A 19,324-nucleotide genomic window follows, 5' to 3' on the forward strand; every position below is an offset into this window, starting at 1 on the left:
CTCTGTGAGTTTGAGGCCAGCCTGGTCTCCAAAGCGAATTCCAGGAAAGGCGCAAAGCTACACAGAAAAACCCTGTCTTGAAAAACCAAAAAAAAAAAAAAAAAGATGTGTGGGATATATATATGTGTCTTCCTGGTCTCTCCAATATCTGTCATGGGTGACGTCTAATAAATGCATATTGAATGACCAAATGAATTTAGAGTGTTTAACTAAATGAATGTTTTGCAGCATTGGTGTAAACACTGAGAGTAATCAAGCAATTTGGGATCTTGAGTAGGTTTTCAGCAAAGTCTCTCTACTCCCACTTACTAAGTGAGAGGCCTGTGTGCTCAGTAGAGGCTCCAATTTAACAGAGGCCGATTACCTATTACAGTGGCAAAGAGCTGAATCCAGGTTTTTCTTCTTTCTCAGTACTTTCTACTCAATTGGTGCTTCCCGATCTTTCATTCCCAGATGATACTGTGTTGGTGCAGCACATGGGGAATTTGCAGATCACTTATTCCAAGCTCCAGTTGTTTGCATCAAGGTCCCACTTTGCTCCCTACAGACTGAGACAACTGCAGCATTTGTAGTAGACAGCTGCAGAGCTCTGCCTTGGCGTGAAACTTTATTTTTTCGTTTCTGTGAAAGTGTGTATGTCAACTTCATTACGTTGGAGTTTCTTCATCCTTCTCTGAAGATTTCTTTTAGGAATGGTCTTCATAGTTGGTAGTATTTGTCTGGTTTGTAGAGTGTTTCTGATTAATAAAATTGGAGTAAGATTGTATTTGGGCTCAGCAGTTAAAAGTGCATACTAGTCTGGCACAGAATTTAATCTTAATCTGCAAGTATTTCAGGGCAAACACATTACTATAGCTTTCTTGACAATGCATTTGAACTTGAGTGAGCTAGTTTGGGTAGTGTGGAGGTGAAGTTATATCAGTGAGAAAAACTAGCAACAAATTCTATATCTTTAGCATTTCAGTATGGACTGGCATCTGAGGACTATTTCCTAGAAGAGTTTGTTTTGTAATCAACTCCAGTATGAGTGGTTAGATACAATTAGCTGTGTGTGGTGTTGAGGTTGTGGGGCCTTTTAGACGTGATTCTTCATGAAAGAAGCTCTACCTATCAGTGGATGCATCCCCTGGAATGTGGCTGGAGGAGACTGCTTTGGGCCTCTATCTCTTCTCTACTATGTGAGAAGTAAGTCTCTTCCCTTGGAAGAGCTGGGAACAAGTACTGCATTTTCCAGCATCCAGAACTAAAATAATTAATTTGTATTTTTTATAAATTATTCAGTCTGGATTTTGAAGCAATATACAGACTAACAGACAAACAGCCTTTTGGAAGAGAGAAATGGTACAAGATTATTATCCTCACTTTTAATAGAGTACATTCAAAATCACCTTGGCCCTACATCTAAACTCCAATTTGAAAAAGTAAATGTATTATTTCTTACTTCAAATAAAAAATCCTTAATTTTTTCCTACACTAAATCAGGATAGTCAATGTTTCATGCAGCTAATTATATCTGCAGTCTATAGTTAATAAATGTAGAACATACTGTTGCTGACTAAGCTACTATGTTTATTAAGCTCAATTTTTTTTTTTTTTCCCCTGAGATGGGGTTTCTCTGTGTAGCTTTGCACCTTTCCTGAAACTCACTCTGTAGCCAAGGTTGGCCTCGAACTCACGGAGATTCGCCTGCCTCTGCCTCCCGAATGCTGGGATTAAAGGTGTGCGCCACCACCGCCCGGCTTTAAGCTTAATTTTGTTTTAGAAAAAAAGATAGTGCAGTTCATAGTAATGAGGTGTGTACTGATTAGAAATGGGTGTGGAGGTCTGGAAAGATTAGTGGCTATCACTTGCTGTTCTTCTAGAGGACCAGAGTTTGGACCAGAACCATGTTTGTTGCTCCCTACCAACTGGAACGCTTATGCATTGGTTCTCCAGGGGAACTGATGCCCTCTTCTGGCCTCTTTTGACATCCGCAAACATAGTTTTGAACATGTATATTGAAAGAAGCAGGTGAGACTGCCTTTTGAACATCTAGAATAAAAAACTTTGAAAATTTACCGAGGGACATGCCTCGTTTGACAGTGCACTGCTATGATGGGATGCCACAGACTGGGTAATTCATATCAAACCAAATGACTGCCTCACAGTTCTGGAGTCCTGAAAGCCCAGTGTCAGGGGCCAACAGTTGGCAAGGGCCTTCTTGCTGTTTCATCATAGGAAGCAACCGGGGAGGATGGGGTCTTTTGTTATCACACCACGTCATACCATAGTCTTAAGCCCATCTTTCAAGATCCCACTTATTAGTACTGTTCCAATAACACATTTCAGCATGAGTTTGAAGGGGACAGTTAGACCATAGCAGAACATTTGGCAAAAGTGACAAAGTTCCAAAATGTGTCCATGATGTGGTGAGATGTTTAGTGATGGTTTCTCATTATCAGTGCTAAGTGGACAAGGAACAGACATGGCCAGGAGCAGTATTTCTTCTTTTCTACTCTGTATTCCACTTTAGATGCTTTCTATTTGTTACCCTTATGTCTTGCCATTTTTGCTAATAAACACCATTTAATAAGAATCTAAGTGTTGATTTTAACTTCTAAAATAAGAGGGGTTAAGGCCCCAGTGTTTAAAGGCTTACTTAATGTAAGCAGCATTTTCAAGCCCTGTGTTGATTTGAGGAGACACGAGCTCAGGTATCATGTTATCATCTTGTAGCATAGGGATTTATGTCAGCAGTAATGGCTGGTTTTTATTGGGTTTTATGGATTTTTACATTTTAATAGGTTTGGTTTTGATATTTCTGTTCTTTCACACAACTTCCCATTGTTGAGTTTCCTCTCTAGTCTCCCTCACCTCCAAGTGGCTAAAGTCAGGGGATTTAAACTGAGAGAAGTAACAGCTTTTTCCTGTTCTCCCTTGTCCCTTAGCCAAGGTCACAGAATTTGAACAAATTCTTCAAACGCTGTGATTACATACTCAGGTACCTAGAACTTCTTTAAAATAGTCATGTACTGCTATAATTGTGTCCTGGGGACAGATAAGTTAATGCCTTCTCAAGTAAGAGTCTTTGGCCGGGTGGTAGTGGCGCTCACCTGTAATCCCAGCACTCTGGAGGCAGAGGCAGGCAGATCTCTGTGAGTTTGAGGCCAGCCTGGGCTACAAAGTGAGTTCCAGGAAAGGCACAAGGCTACACAGAGAAATCCTGCCTCAGAAAGAAAAAAAAAAAAAAAAAAAAGTCGTTAAAAGTCAAAACTTGACATTTGCAGAATGAATTAATCTATATATTCACACAATGAGCCCTTCTAAAGTACATGCTCAGACACTGCTTGTTTGACATGAGAGAAAACCTGAGATAAATGTGTGCACGCGTGCGTGCACACACACACGCACACACACACACACACACACACACACACACACACACACACGAAACTCAAAAGGGTTATGTTCAAGCTGAGCTATTTATGACTTAATTCATTCAGGGTTCTAAAGGAAAGCACACAGCAGTGTCCTTTGCAACCATTAGAATGCCAGTACTCTGCTTGTTTTACTTTTCTGACCTTAGGTATGTGAATATGTTAGCATACAACAGACATTCTATTCAGTTGGAACCTAGGATGTTAAGAACACACTATAGTTGAAACTGAAGTTGGATATTATCTCCTCAGTATTTTCTAGCAGATACTTGTTTTAAGCTTCAAGCAGAAATAGCATCAGGTCACATTTTTGTCTGCACTATGTACCTGAATTGTGTAGTGAATTAGACATGTACAACTACTTAGTGTCCTGGAAACAAGGTGCTAATTTGTGTATCGGTAAAGGAATAATGTAATTAAAAGGAAGAAAAATACTCTCCTGCAAATGTAACAAAATACCATTGTGTGCTCTGTGTTTCTATGCTGCTATGTGTGTTTGTTTTTTGAATGCTAGTCTGAAAAGCCTCATCCTCACATACTGCTCAGTTGCTGGCTGCCTCACAGTACTCTTTTGTAAGGTTAATGAAAGGCGGGTACATTTTGGGCTGCAATACCTTACAGTTTGTCTCATTACACCCAAATGGAATAAATTGACCTTGTGCTTGTGGTAAAAGCTTTTGTTTATATTGAGGAGAGAGGAGCCAATTTTTGTTTTTTTTGTTTTTTTTTAACAAGAGGTATGACCCCAAAGATAACAAACTAGAACAGGTACAAAGGGGTAGAATCTATTAGCAGGTACTGTCCATTGAAATTTGGTAAATAGTTGATGGCTGTCTGTAGTGTGGCGATGGTAGAGATGGATTAAAATGTTCTCTGTCCTAATTGCCAGTCATTGGACAAAACCTGTTAGCATACCTCTAAAGCTTTTATGGTGTGCTCCTATGACATTCAGAAGTGCTGGGGGACATTTGTTCTTTCCCCCTGTAACAGCTATTGAAAATATCTGTTTGATGATGTATCATGCAGTGTTTTGTTTCAGACATGATTTGGCACCATCAGACTCAATTATGGAAGCTGCCTCAGTGTATGATTCATTTGATGCAGATAATTTTAACGCTTTGGATTTTGATGTATAATTGTTGATATATTTGTTGGTAACAATACAGGTTCAAATGAATTCAGTTCACAAGTTCGGTGCAGAAATGGATTTAAGAAGAGAAGAAAATAGCTGAAGGCCTTAATTTTGTAATGTATTCCAGTACTGTTAACTTTGAGCCAAAACTGGCTACAAGGTGGCAGTTGTATAGGGTTCAACCTAATCTATAGGTTCCGGAGGTATATTGCTTTCTGTATATATTTTTCTTCATAGAACATTCCCTATCCCAGTGCCCCACAGCACATTGGAAAGTGCCATTGGGATGGGTGGCAGAAATTCATGGAAAGGTGTTAATTTGAGTGAGAATGGCCCTCATGGGCTCATATGTTTGAATGCTTGGGTCCCAGTTAGTAGAACTGTTTGGGAAGGATTAGATGTGCCCTTGTTGGGGTAGGTATAACTGTATTGGATCTTTCCTCCTCCTCCTCCTCTCTCCCTCTCTGCCTTCAGAGATGTAAGCAAACTTCCATTTAAATGATTTGTCTTCTAAGAGTTGCCTTAGTCATGGCATCCTTTTCATGGCAATGGAACAGTAACTAAAACAGATGTGTATCTCAGAGATGCCTCATCCTCCTATGAAGATAATTATTAGCTCCCAGGCAATGACTATTCTTCAGTGGAGTCCATATGTCCAGACTTACAGCCTTTGTTGCCCAATCTTCTAGAAACTCCTTTAAATCCATGGATTGCAAGTTTTGCAGAAGACAAGGTCTGTGGCTCAACTTGTTCTCAGAAGAGGATAAACAAAGAATCCACAAGGTGTTTAAAGCAGGAGTAACATACAGAAATGTTTCTAAATCTAACAGTGTACAGATCTTCATTACAATTGTGCTTGTCAACTGTCCATATTAACTGTTTCTTTTGCATATGTGATACTTGGCACTCTCCCAAGCCTGTCTTACCCTTCCCTCCTTTTTCCATGTGGCTTCTTATCCTTCTCCAATCTACTTTCAGGATTTTTTTCTTTTTGTCTCCCTAGCTTCATACTGAAGGGGTAAAAAAGTGTCTGCCTTTAGTTCAACATGGTGACCTCTACTTCATTCCATTTTCCTGCAAATGACCTGATTTTTTTTTTTTTTAGCTTAATAGTACTCTGTTATCCATATTGTATTATACAGGTGTGTGTGTGTGTGTGTGTGTGTGTGTGTGTGTGTGTGTACTATTTTCTGTATCTTGTTATCAGTTGACAGGCACATAAGCCGATTTCATGGTGTGATTCTTGGGAACGGTGCTTTAGTAAGCCTGCATGCACAGATAACCCTAGTACCCTGGCTTTGTTTCCTTTGAGTGCCATCGGTAGATCATATGGTGCTTCTGTTCTTACTGTAGTGAGGGAGCTATATTGTTTTCCACACTAGCTGCACTAACGTATTCTCTCTCCTCTTTCTTCCCCACCCCCCACAAATTCATACAGATTTTTTTTTATGCCTTCACATCCTTGGCAACATTTTCATTTGTTTTGCTTTGTGTTTGGTGCGTTTTTCTTTGTTGCTTTAAAATTATTATTGCCAGGCAGTGGAAGCACATGCCTTTAATCCCAACACTTGGAAGGCAGAGCCAGGTGAATCTCTGAGTTCGAGGCCAGCCTGGGCTACCAAGTGAGTTCTAGGAAAGGCGCAAAGCTACACAGAGAAACCCTGTCTCGAAAAAAAACCAAATATATATATCAGAAGACAAATTTGCCAAGTCAGATCTGTCCTTCTACCTTTATGTGGGTAGTAGGAACTGAACTCTGGTATCAGGCTTGTTTTGGAAGCACCTTAACTCATTGAACCATCCCCTGGGGCCTGTCTTTCTTCTTCTGAAGCCCTTCTGACTGGACTGAGCTGGAACCTCTTTGATTTGCATTTCTCCTGTGAGTTTTCCTCGTAGCTAAAGATGTTGAGCATTTTTGTGTTAGCCGTTGGCTCTTTGTACATGTTTGAGAATCTGTTCATAAGTTGTTCTCTCCCACTCTGGCCTCCAAGGTTCTGTGGGTGGCCTCTTTGTCATTCCTTTTGCCGTGTAAAGGCTTTTCAATTTGATACAGTAGTCCCAACTGTCAGCTCTCAGGAGATCATAGGCTCTGCCAATGTCTTGAAGCATTTCCCGTGGGGTCTCCTAGCAATTTAAAGTGTTGCGTGATGGCCTGTGCTCCATTTTGAGGTGATTTTCATACAGCGTAAAAGGTATCTAATTTTGGTCCTCTATCTGCATACTCGGTTTTCCTAACACCATTCCATAACCTGCCTGTTCTCTAAAGTTTTTGCCAAGTTTGTACAATAATAATTCAAAGATAATTTTTATGGATATCTGATTATCTGTGAAACCATTTGGGAAACAACTGAGTTTTGAAACTTGTTAAAAATATTTTTTATTCTTAAAGAATTTACAGTGTATCTTGACCATATTCACTCTCCACTTCTCCCCTCCCCAACTCCTCCCAGACCCCACACACACACCTTTCTGTCCTTTTGTTTTAAAGGAACTAAAGTTCCAATATGGATGGCTGGAGAGAGGGAGACATTGACAGAGACAGAAAGGGGGAGAGGAGAGGAGGAACCCTTTAGAAACACTATTAAGAAACAAGGCTGAGTTTCAGATGTGGGGGATGGGGAGAGTTGAACAAATACAGCTAGAAGCAGAAGAACTATTTGAGATCTCGGACATCTAAGAATGCCCAGCATGCATGTTTCTTCCTGAAGGGAACTTCATTCTAGACTACAGATGGGGATTTCTTTTTCCATTACAGGAAAGGGATTCCAGCTTCAGCTTGATACATTTAGTTTGCCTTTCTCTACTGCTCAGAATTTATTCCAGGCAAACTGTAGTAAAGGATGAAATCCATGCAAGTTCCCAAAGCTTATTGGACATTACAGATGAAAGAAGAAAGGAGGGAGGGAGAGAGGAGGGAGGGAGGGGGGGAGGGAGGGAGGGGGGGAGGGGGGAGGAGGAAGAATAGAAAGGACTAGGAGTAAGGGAAATCAGGAAAGTTTCTAGAAGAACAGAAATGGAAGCGTGGGCAGAATGAAGTGACTCTCTTGAGCTTGATTGGCCAAGGTGTGGTGACTTTGGGGTGAAGTGCTGCCACATAAAAAGAAATTAACCCTTGGTGTCATTGACTTTGGTGTCATTGACTCAAGAATGAGCCTGGTTGTTTAAAAGTGTTCTGATTGCTCTGCTCTGCTCTGAGCGAAGGCATCTTCTCTATGGAATAACCCAGAAAATATAAACAATATGGAAAAGGAATGAGTAAATTTTGTCTTAATGAGTCTTACAGGAATTCCCAAGGGAGGAGATTTGTTCTCACCATATCGACTCAAAACAGCACGGAAAGCCACAAGCAAATATTATCAACCTATGCCCACGGGTTTTCAAAATTATGAGGTAGGGAAGGGTATTGCCACTTGGTGCTTCGAGTAAATGGTCAGCATGTCTTTACACACAGATGTGTTGCTCTGAGTCAGGCATGAGGAGCAAGTATGAGATCAAAGCCATGGTTTCAGCTCGGTGTTAATAACATTAGGAGTCCAACTTCTGGTAGAACTGATTACATTGGTTTTCATAAAAGTTCATTCTAAACAGGCTGAGTTCACAGCATGGAAGCAGAATGCATAGCTGTGAAGGATCTCCAAGCATAGCATTAACATGGTTACAGGCAAGGTCAAGTTTGATTGACAGTGGCAAATTACAAGCAGCATCTCTGAGAACAGCCGTTCCCACAGACCTACATGATTATATGCAACTCACACAGGTGCAGAGCATGTATTCTGGGAAAGCCATGTAGGCAGATTTCCGTACAAAAAGTGTATTCAGTTGTGCTAGCCAACACAACTTCTGGGCAAACCTTTTTACATGAAGCTATCTGGACTTGATAGGACACTGTGGCTATACCCAGTGTGGACACACAGCACAAAAAGTTTCAATTTTGCCTGTAAATATGACATGTGTCACAAGAAAGGACCAATTCTGGCGTCTCCTCCAGGGCCAGCACTATTCGTGAATATCTATGCCTAGCCCCTGACAGCCACTGGACTCTCTTTCTAGACATCACTTTCTGTCACCCCTTTGTATTTCTAAGTGTGGAACTTTACATGTGCTGATTCCGGAACGTTACCAGAGGCATGAGTGGCCATCCATTTAGTGACTGGAAGGTATTTATTTCTAGGGCATCATAAGCCTATTTTAGTATAGGTCAGTTGTTTCTCAAAACTGGCTTAGACCAATGGAAAATGGTTTCACTGTCTCCTCGTTTCCCTTTTTCTTCTTTTCTACTCTTTCGAATTTTTAAATTTGCTTTTAAATTATATATGAAAGTTGTACATATTTACTGGGTACAGGGTGCTATATCAACCCATTTATACTTTGTGTAATGGCTGAATTTGACTCAGACTGTGTCCTTGCACATTTATTCAGACCTGCTGAACTTCTAAGTTACTGATTCCCCTATTGAGCTTAGGAGACAAGCTGGCGGGAGACACCTAGCTTTGTTTCTTGTGCTAATGAAGCTCAGACCATCCCCTGGCCTTGAGGAGGCCTAGTGGTTCTCCAAAGCAATAGACTGAGAACAAAAGATGTTTTCACATATCAAGGTGGGAAGTAAAACAACATTTCTGAGGAGGCAGAGAACGGCGTGCCCAGGGAAAGAAAGGGCAGGCATTTTCTGTAGAAATGGACAGAAAGGCATGGCGAGGGAGAAGAGAGGAGGTTCTGTAGAGGGTAAGCAGATCTTGGGTAGAGTTTTCTGAGTAGAGAGTAGTGGACATGGATTAGAAGGAAATAGAAGACGAAGATGAGTCTGAAAACGGGAGTTCAGTCGTTAGCAGGACTATGAGCTAGGGAACTGGATGGAACTGTAGTTATGGAGACAGGGGTTCATCCCAGAGAAATAAAATAGACAGATATAGAGCTTGGTATATCTGGAGTTATTCCTGCCCTGAATGCCCGAAGGAGCTATAGCAGTATTGATAGAATTTTGTCTTAGAGGAATAAAGTTAACAGACATAAGAACATAATGTGCGTACATTGTTTTCCCTCAGATGTCCGACGCCAGATGTAGCTAAACCCCCGGGCCCCCGGGTACTCCATACAGTCTATAATCCAGGTAAAGATGACCAACCTATCCTTCCACCTTAGCCCTGCCTGGCCTCTGGGACCCACTGTTCTCCCCTCAGCTCTTTTGTGGTTAATGTTATCTTTTCTCACACTGTGCTTAATGCAATGGACTGGGGCTGATTATAAGAGGACTTTATCGACTCTGACATAGAAATCACATCTCAGACCACCATAGTCAATGTGTTTTTTTTACCCTTCTCATCATAGTAAACTTCGCTTGAAAAGAACTCAGATGATGTCTTAATGACTATTCTATTTCTATGTTAAAACACCACAACCAAGGCAACTTATAAAAGAAAGTATTTATTTGGGGACTTAACAGTTTTCGTGGGTGAGTTCATGAGCATCATGGCAGCAGGAAGGCAGGCATGGCACTGGAGAAGTAGCTAACAGCTGTGAACATCCTGATCTGAAAGTTAGAGCCAGAGGGTGGGAAGAGGAAAAGGGAGAGGGAAAAAGAGGAGAGAGAAAGCAGAAAGGAGGGAGGGAGGGAGGGAGGGAGGGAGGGAGGGAGGGAGGGGATGAGAGAACAGGAGGGAGCTAACTGTTGGAACTTCAAAGCCCATCCCCCACTGACTCACCTCCTCCAACAAGGTCTCACATCCTGATCCTTCCTAACAGTCCACTAACAATCAAACAAATGGGTCGCTCGTGGCCATTCTCATTTATACCACCACAGGTGGTCTCTGTCAAAACAAGGCCGCCACACTCTTTCCTTAAGGAAGATGAACGTCTGGGAGGTTTTCAGTTCTTTAGGTTGATATCCCGCAAGACTACCCAAGCTGCTGTATTTGTTGTAAGGACACCTCTGGGACAGCTGACCTTTAATGATGCCGTCTAGAGCACTGACCTTTACAGTTGGCAAAGAATTATGGATGCTACACACATCGGGTTTCTGGGGAGTTTAAAGGGTAAGATGATGCATTCCAGGAGATGTGCTTCTCCCTCTGGGTTTTCTCTGCTTTGTACAATAGCTTCAGGATGAGGAAGACTCTGGGGGCGATACACTAGATTTACCTATAAAAATACAAAAACGAAATTTTTGTTCTTTTAATAAAATCTGTGCATCTCATGGAGCAACCACTGGAGGAGGACACATAGTTTGTGGTTAATGTTTCTCTTAACAAGTCACTCTAGTCAAGGTGGTTTAGAGCACCTCTGAACTGTCACCTCCTTGTTTCAATGAATAAGTGTTTTGTGATGGTTGATGGTAGGGTCCAACTCTTAGAGTTCAGTAGTCGGAAGTTTCTAAACAAACGTTAAGTATGGCTGGAATAAGAGAGTTTGAAGATAGAATACAAGAAACAAGCACCTGAAGTGGGAAAGAACAAAAAGCCACATTGACAAGGACCTCTGGGGAGCCCTGCTGAGCAGTTCGAATCTATCGTGCAGGACTGAGGAGCCTCACTTGGAGCCACACTGCATTGTTGACAGGTTTTACTCCATGACCTAGAGATGTAGCTCTGCTGGAGAATGATGTAGGAAGGACAGAACAAAGAGAGCTCCACCAGAAAAGACTGACGGAGGCCTTACAGAAGGTGGGTGAAGACTGACCGCATGGTTAAGATGAAGTGATGGGGTGACAGGAGTCGAGGGCGTGAGAAGGAAGAAACACAAAAGCACCTTCAGGCTTAGGGTTTGAGTTACTAGGTAAGACATCCTTCTTGAGAAAGGGATATATTTTGCACAAGTCTTATTTTAATCTTCCCAATACTTTTGCAAGGTAGAAAATTACCTTATCAGAAACTACCTTACCTTACCAGAAAGTACAAAAAGAAAATTTCATTTATGAGATCAATATAACTTATACTAAAATCTGACTAAGACACTATAAGAAAGCAAAATTATAGGTTTATTTCCCTTAGCAGTATGGGCATACAAATTCTACAGAGTATGGTGAATTAACAACATGAACCCAGGGTATGTTTTTCAAAAGATGAAACACTGCCACCTAGGACTCACACTAGAAATCTAGGTTGGTATACCATACCAATAACTCCAATAATTTTCCTCCTGCTCCACAAATATTATCATGTTTCTTTTATTGGAAAATCACCTCTTGTGTTAATATTTTGTAAAGTCTTACTTTGGGCCCTCCTTGCCAGCCGCTGTCCCCACGTCTCTGTTCTGTTTTGCAAAACAATTCTACTTGGACCATCTTTGTGAGCCCTGTCTTCAGTTGTCTCTGCCACCGTCTCTTTAGCTTATGCTACTGAAGCCTTTGCTCCCCACTGATTACAGAGACAGCTTTGTCAAGCTCGTGAGTGACATTTGCGAACCTCAGAGATCTGAACTGATTTAACATCTCTATAGGATCTCTGAAAAATTTTTCCACTTGCTTCCAGAATATCAAGCTGCTGTGTGCAGCTGGCTTTACATGGGTTGGGGACCCAATCTCAGGTCATCAGGCTTGCACAGCTAAGTGCTTTGCTCACAGAGGCATCTCCCCAGCCCCCAGTTCTGTTTCTCTAACACTTATCTCTCTTCCACACATCTCTCAAATCCAGGCATCTTTAGATTTGTAACAGAGGCCTTGCCATGCCCAAAACAGAACCAGAAACTCCCATTTAAAATTTGCTTTAGTAGAAGTGTTTGCTCTCATGGTAACTCCATCTTTCCAGTTGCCTGACACCCGATTCAAAACAAAGCAGCATGGAAAAACAATAAAGACTGCCTTTTCCTTTTACATTGTGTGAGTGGCAGGGAATAGCAGTGGTTAAAGTGGAAAACTGGCCCGTTTTCCAGCATTTTAGGAGTCACTCTCTGAATTAAAGGTTTTATATGAGTCCCCTACCACCAAAGCAAGTCACTCACTGTCTGTGATGGCTAATCTTGGTTGTCAACTTGACACACCCAAGGAAAGAGAACCTCAACTGAAGAGTTGCCTCCATTAGACAGCCCTAGAGGCATGCATGCCTTTGGGAGCATTTTTGTGATTGCTAATTGAGGGAGGAGGTTTCAGTCTATGGTGGTTGGTATCGTCCCTAGGCAGGTGGGCTGCCTGAGTGGGTGTGTGAGCAAGCAGCGTTCCTCCACAATCTCTGCTCCAGGTTTCTGCTTGAATTCCTGCCCTCCCCTCCCTCAATGAACTGTAACCAGTAAGATGAAATAAACACCCCCACCCAGTTGCTTTTATCACAGCAGCAGAAAACCAAACCAGAGCGCCATCTACTTCTCTCTTGTAACCCCTCCGTTCTCGCTTGGCTGATCTCCATCTCTTTGTTTATCGTCAGGACAGTGTTATGTGTAGAAGAACGATCTGGCCCTTGACACTTTGGAGACATTTTGGCAGACAGCTGTGCCACCCAATGATGTCCAGACTCTTTTTCCACATAAATTTAGATAAAGGAATTTTGTGAGGAGCCTTCAGAAAGTTTCTGGGGTTTACCTTAAAATGTTTTTCTGTCGATAACTGAAAAGAAATGCAAGTCCTAGTTACTGGTGAGGGAGAAGTGGGTTCAGCCAGCTCTACAAGTTGTTAGATAAGGCTTGGGCCTGTTTTTCTGAATATGACTTAGTCCCTTGAGACTGTAGTTCTGTAGAAAAATATTCATGTGTATACACATATGGAGGTCAAAGGACAACCCCATGGAATCAGCTACTTCCTGCCACCTGTGAGTCTCTCAGATGGGAGCCAGGTTCCAGGCCTGTATGGCAGGCTGCTCTCTGAGCTGACCTGCTGAGCCAACTCTATCCAGAGACTGTGATGGTCAGTTTCAAGGACTGCAAATGTAAACATCTGTGTTCTGAAGTGGTGAAAGCTCATCAGTGGTGTGCTCCGAAAGTCTAAACTGGAGTCTGAGGTGATGCAAACAAACAGGGAAAACCCAAAGCAAAACTGAAAGGCAGCTTCAAATCCATCTCTTTATTCCAGAAGAAACACTGAAACACAGACACCCACTTTGGCTGGAGTGTCGAAGGGCAGCAAGAGGACAGACCCTACCCCTTCAATGCTGCATGCAGTGGCTGGTGACAGGAGCAGTGAGCCCACCCGGCATTCCTGCAGCGCTCTTACAAACCAAATTTACCGTCACTGTGTATGGAAAACAGGTAGGATGCTATCTATGCAAGTTACATTTGCAGTAAGAAAGGGCAAAAGCAATGCACGAATTATACCGAGACATTAAAAAAATAAAATACAGTGTTTGAATAATTTTCATTGCATGTGGAATCAAAAGACCAGATATGTGTTGTTGTCCATTCAGACCTGAGCCTGTTATCAATTCCTCTACGACTTCTCAAGGACAGAAATAATAAACATGTAAGTTGATTCTGAGACACACCTTTCTGTTAAAATGAAGGCAGGTTTTAGCTTCCGATAGAAGACTTCCCGCTGTAGAGTTCACAGAACGGTGTCCCACAATGCCTTTCTAGGTTCTGCAAGACAGAGCTGCATCATTGTCTCTTTTTGTAAGCACCTGCATGCTTTCTCTACATCACTTCATCCGATAACTCTTAAGCAGTCATTAGCTGTACAACCAGGTGACTTTTTTCTCCCTAGATGAATTGAAATGATTTATTTCTTCTTCCTCCACATAAATAAGTGACAGCCAGCTCTGGGTCATCATTTCAGTGTAACCAAGCCAGATTATATTTGTATTTTAAAGCATGAAATTAAGTAGTTCTTCTTGAGTTGGTTTGCGGCATGAGTTTTTTATGGAGTCTGTGTTGTCATGAATAACGCAAAGGCAGATGGGAACAAGGAGAGAGAGCTATTCTTGAGTTGTATGTGAATGTAGGTTAGTTTGCCTAGATTCTCTCATGCCTGACAAGACTGTTTTTCCTGGGGCACGGTTTGCAAAAAGAAGAAAGGAAGTACTCAGCCCTGTTCCTCTATGTAGCCTGACTTGGTTTAATGAAAACAGAAATACTTTCAAATGCAAAAGTACAGATAGGAAGTTGTAAATAATTTGTTGTCAAGACATAGCTAGATATGGGAAGAGAAAGGAGAAAACAGGAAACTGTCCTGGATCCAGCAAGGGACACTAATGGGGGCAGCGGTGGGACATGAATTCTTCTCTCATAATGAGCTAACCTAAATGAGAAAGAATGCAAAGGTCGCATTGACTAGCTGTTGAATGAATGGGTGAACAACAGAACAGATTAGGCAGTATAGTGTTGTTTGGACTGGATAAACCTTAAGAGTATCTCACACAACCCCTTGTCTGCCGAAAGCCATGCTGGCACCCAGAACCCCAGATAAGCACCTCCCCACACCCACAGACTAGCAACACTCCCTTAGTGCCTGCCCAGCCTACCCCAACAGCCCCTGCTCTCCTCATCATTATATCCAGGCCCACAACTCTGGTGGAGGCCCCCTGCCCCACCAGAGGTCCGCAGGATCCAGAATGCCAGGATTTTCTCAGTGCCTGCCCAACCCACCCCCTACTGGCCCCTCCTTCATTGTAACAGTATCCCATCCAACATCTCCAGCAGAGGAGGACACAGCAGCCACCAGAACCACAAGGAGCCTGGCAGCCCTATCACTGTCCGTCCACTCATTGCCCACCCAGCCTTCCTCCAGTTGCTCCAAACCTCCAATCACCCACCTCCTGGAGAGGACCCCTCCTGGACTAGAGGCCATAGCTGCCAGAATTTCTACCTCTATAGCTGAAACACACTGCTTAACCAGAGGTCACCCGGGCTATCAGAAGCTTGTCCCCCAACTTAGGGCAGTAGAGACCCTCTATTCATAATCACAGGCCACTCCTGCCAGAAGACCAGAAAAGTAAAAGAAACCAAGGAACAAAACATCCATCCAACAAAGACAAACCCAGAAATCAGCACCTAAATCTATAATTGCCCCAAACACAGATGCCTAGATGCCAGTGTCAGAACACAGTCAATAAAAGCCAGGGCAATATGTCACCACCAGAGCCCAGATATTATAGTATGGCAAGCCCTAATTACCCCAACACAATTGAAGTACAAGTAAAACTACCTTGAAAGCAACTTTATGAAGATAATAGGAATCCTTAAAGAGGAAATGAATAAATCCCTTAAAGAAATTAAGAAAAATACAAACAAAAAATAGGAGGAAATGAATAAATTCCTTAAAGAAAGCCAAGAAGCCAAGAAAACAAAGAAATGAACAGTTAAAGGAAACAAAACAGTTCAATACATGAAAACGGAAATTGAAGCAAGCAAGCAAACAAACCCCACAAAAACAACAAGAACAAAACAAAACAAACAAACAACAAGAGAACCTCCACAAACAGAGGGAATCGTGGGAATGGAAAATCTAGGAAAGCAAACAGGAACTATAGACACAAACAAGCATCACCAACAGAGAGCAAGATATGGAAGAGAGAATCTAAGGTGTTGAAGATACAGTAGAAGAAATAGATTCATCAGTCAAATAAAATGTCAAATCTAAAATTTTCCTGACATAAAACACTTGAGAAATCTGAGACACCATGAAAAGACCAAACCTAAGAATAATAGGGGTAGAAGGCAGAGAAGACTCCCACCTCAAAGGCCCAGAAAATATTTTTAACAAGATCATAGAAGAAAATTTCCCTAACCTAAAGAAGGACATGCCTCAGGCCCAGAGAGACGGCTCAGCAGTTAAAGGTACTGGCTGCTCTTCCAGAGGTCTTCAGTTCAATTCCTAGCACCCACATGGTGCCCCACGATCATTTATAATGGGATCTGATGCCCTCTTCTGAATAAAAGTGTACATGCACATAGAGCACTCCTACATAAAATAAATAAATAAATCTCTAAAAAAGTGGGGGGGGGGGGGACATGACATGCCTATAAAGGTAAAAGAAGCTCACAGAACACCAAATAGACTGGACCAGAAAAGAAAGTCCCCTTGCCACATAATAATCAAAACAGTAAACATACAGAAAAAGAGCATTAACATCTGCAAGGGAAAAAGAGCAAATAACAGACCCATTAGAATTACCAAACTTCTCAATGGAGACTCTAAAAGGCAGAATGGTCTGGAAGGGTGTCCTGCAGACTCTAAGAAATGACAGATGCCAGCCCAGACTACTGTACCCAGTAAAACTGTCAATCACTGTAGATGGAATTCCATGATAAAGTAAAATTTAACAATCTCTATCCACAGCCCTACAGAAGGAAAATTCCAAAACAAAGAGGTTGATACATCTATGAGAACACAGGAAGTAAATAACCTCACACCAGCAGAACCAAAAGAAGGGAAACACACACACCACACACACACACACACACACCACGCACATACACACACACCACACACACACACACACACATACACACACCACACACACACACACACACACACACACACCACACACACACACACCACATACAGACACACACACACATACACACACCACACCACAGACACACCACACACACACACCACACACACACACACACACACATACACCACATACACACCACACACCACACACCACACACACACACACACACATACACACACCACACCACACACACACACACACTCCACACACACCACATACCACACACACACCACACACACACACACCACACACCACACACACACATACACACACCACACCACACACACACACACCACACACACACACACCACACACCACACACAGACACACACACATATACACCACACACACACCAGACATACACACACACACCACACACACACACACACACACACACCACACACACATACACACACCACACCACACACACCACACACCACACACAGACACACACACATATACACCACACACACACCATACATACACACACACACCACACACACACGTATACACACACACACATACACACCACACACACATATACCACACACACACCACACACACACACACACACACACACCACACACACACCACACACACACACACATACACACACCACACCACACACACACATAGACACACCACACACACACACACCACACACACACACCACACCACACACACACACATCACACACACACACATACACACACCACACACACACATACACACACCACACACACACCACACACACACACACCACACACACACACACACACACACATACACCATCACCAACACCAACAACAAAATAACAGGAATTAACCATTATTGGTCATGGATATCTCTCAATATCAATGAACACAATTCCCCATTAAAAAGACACAGACTAACAGAATGGATGTGAAAACAGCATCCATTCTTCTGCTACATACAAGAAACAAACTTCAAACATAGACATCACCTTACAGTAAGGGTTGGAAAAAAAAGTTTCCAAGCAAATGGTGGTATAGCCATATTAATATCTAGCAAACTAGACTTCAAACAAAAATTAATCAAAAGAGACAGGGAAGGATACCTCATATTCATTAAAGGAATAAATCCACCAAGATGATCTTTCAGTTCTTAACATCTATGCCCCAAATGTAAGGGCTCTCATGTCTGCAAAGGAAATATTACTAAAGCTGAAATGATACATCAACCCTCACACACTGAGAGTGGGAGACTTCACCACCCCGCTTTTACCAATGGACAGGTCATTCAGACAAAAACTAAGCAAAGAAATACTGGAGCTAACAGATGTTATGACTCAAATGGACCTAACAGATATCTACAGAACATTTCACCCAAACAGGAAAGAATAAACCTCCCTCTCAGCACCTCATGGAATATTCTCCAAAACTGACTACATACTCGGTCACAAAACAAGTCTCAAAAGATACAATAAAATTAAAATAAACCCCTGCATCCTGTCAGAACACCATGGATTAAAGCTGTATTTCAACAACAACAGAAAGCCTACAAACTCATGAAAACTGAACAACTCTCTACTGAATAACTACTGGGTCAAGGCAGAAATAAAGAAAGAAATTACTTTCTAGAATTCAGTGAAAATCAATACACAACAAACTCAAACTTATGGGACACAATGAAAGAAATGCTAAGAGGAAAGTTCATAGCACTAAATATCTTCATAAATAAATTAGAGAGATCTCACACTAGCAACGTAACAGCACACTTGAGAACTCTAGAACAAAAAGAAGCAAGCTCACCCAAGAGGAGTAGATGGCAGGAAATAATCAAACTGAGGGCCTGAAATCAATAAAATAAAAGCAAAGAAAACAATACAAAATATCAATTCATAAAAGAATTGGTTCTTTGAAAAAATCAACAAGATAGATAAACTGTTATCCATACTAACTAAATGATGAAGAGAGAACATTCAAATTAACAAAATCAGAAGCAAAAATGGGGATATAACAACAGACACTGAGGAAATCCAGGGATTTATTAGGTCATATTTTAAAAACTTGTATTCCACAAAACTGGAAAATCTGAAAGAAATGAATCATTTTCTAAATAGATACCACTGTAGTCAGATTGCTAAACAGTCTTATTAATAAAAATCACAAAGCCAGAAATTGGGGTTAAAGCTGTGAGAGATCAGAGAAATAGAACAAGCCACAAGCCAACCTGACCTCACTGACCTTCAGTCTCCAAAGAGACCTACTTCTTGTAGGTCTATATTCCTTTCTGTTCTGCCAACTTGCTTCTTTCTCCACCCAGCAACATTACTTTCTCTTCCAGCCCAGCTTTGTCACTTCCTGTCTGTCTGTACAGACCTCCAAACCTGTATTGGAATTTAAGGTGTTGGAACTCAAGGCATATGCCACCATGCCTGG

Source organism: Onychomys torridus, chromosome 17, assembly GCF_903995425.1.
Source record: "Onychomys torridus chromosome 17, mOncTor1.1, whole genome shotgun sequence".
Taxonomy (NCBI): Eukaryota; Metazoa; Chordata; class Mammalia; order Rodentia; family Cricetidae; genus Onychomys; species Onychomys torridus.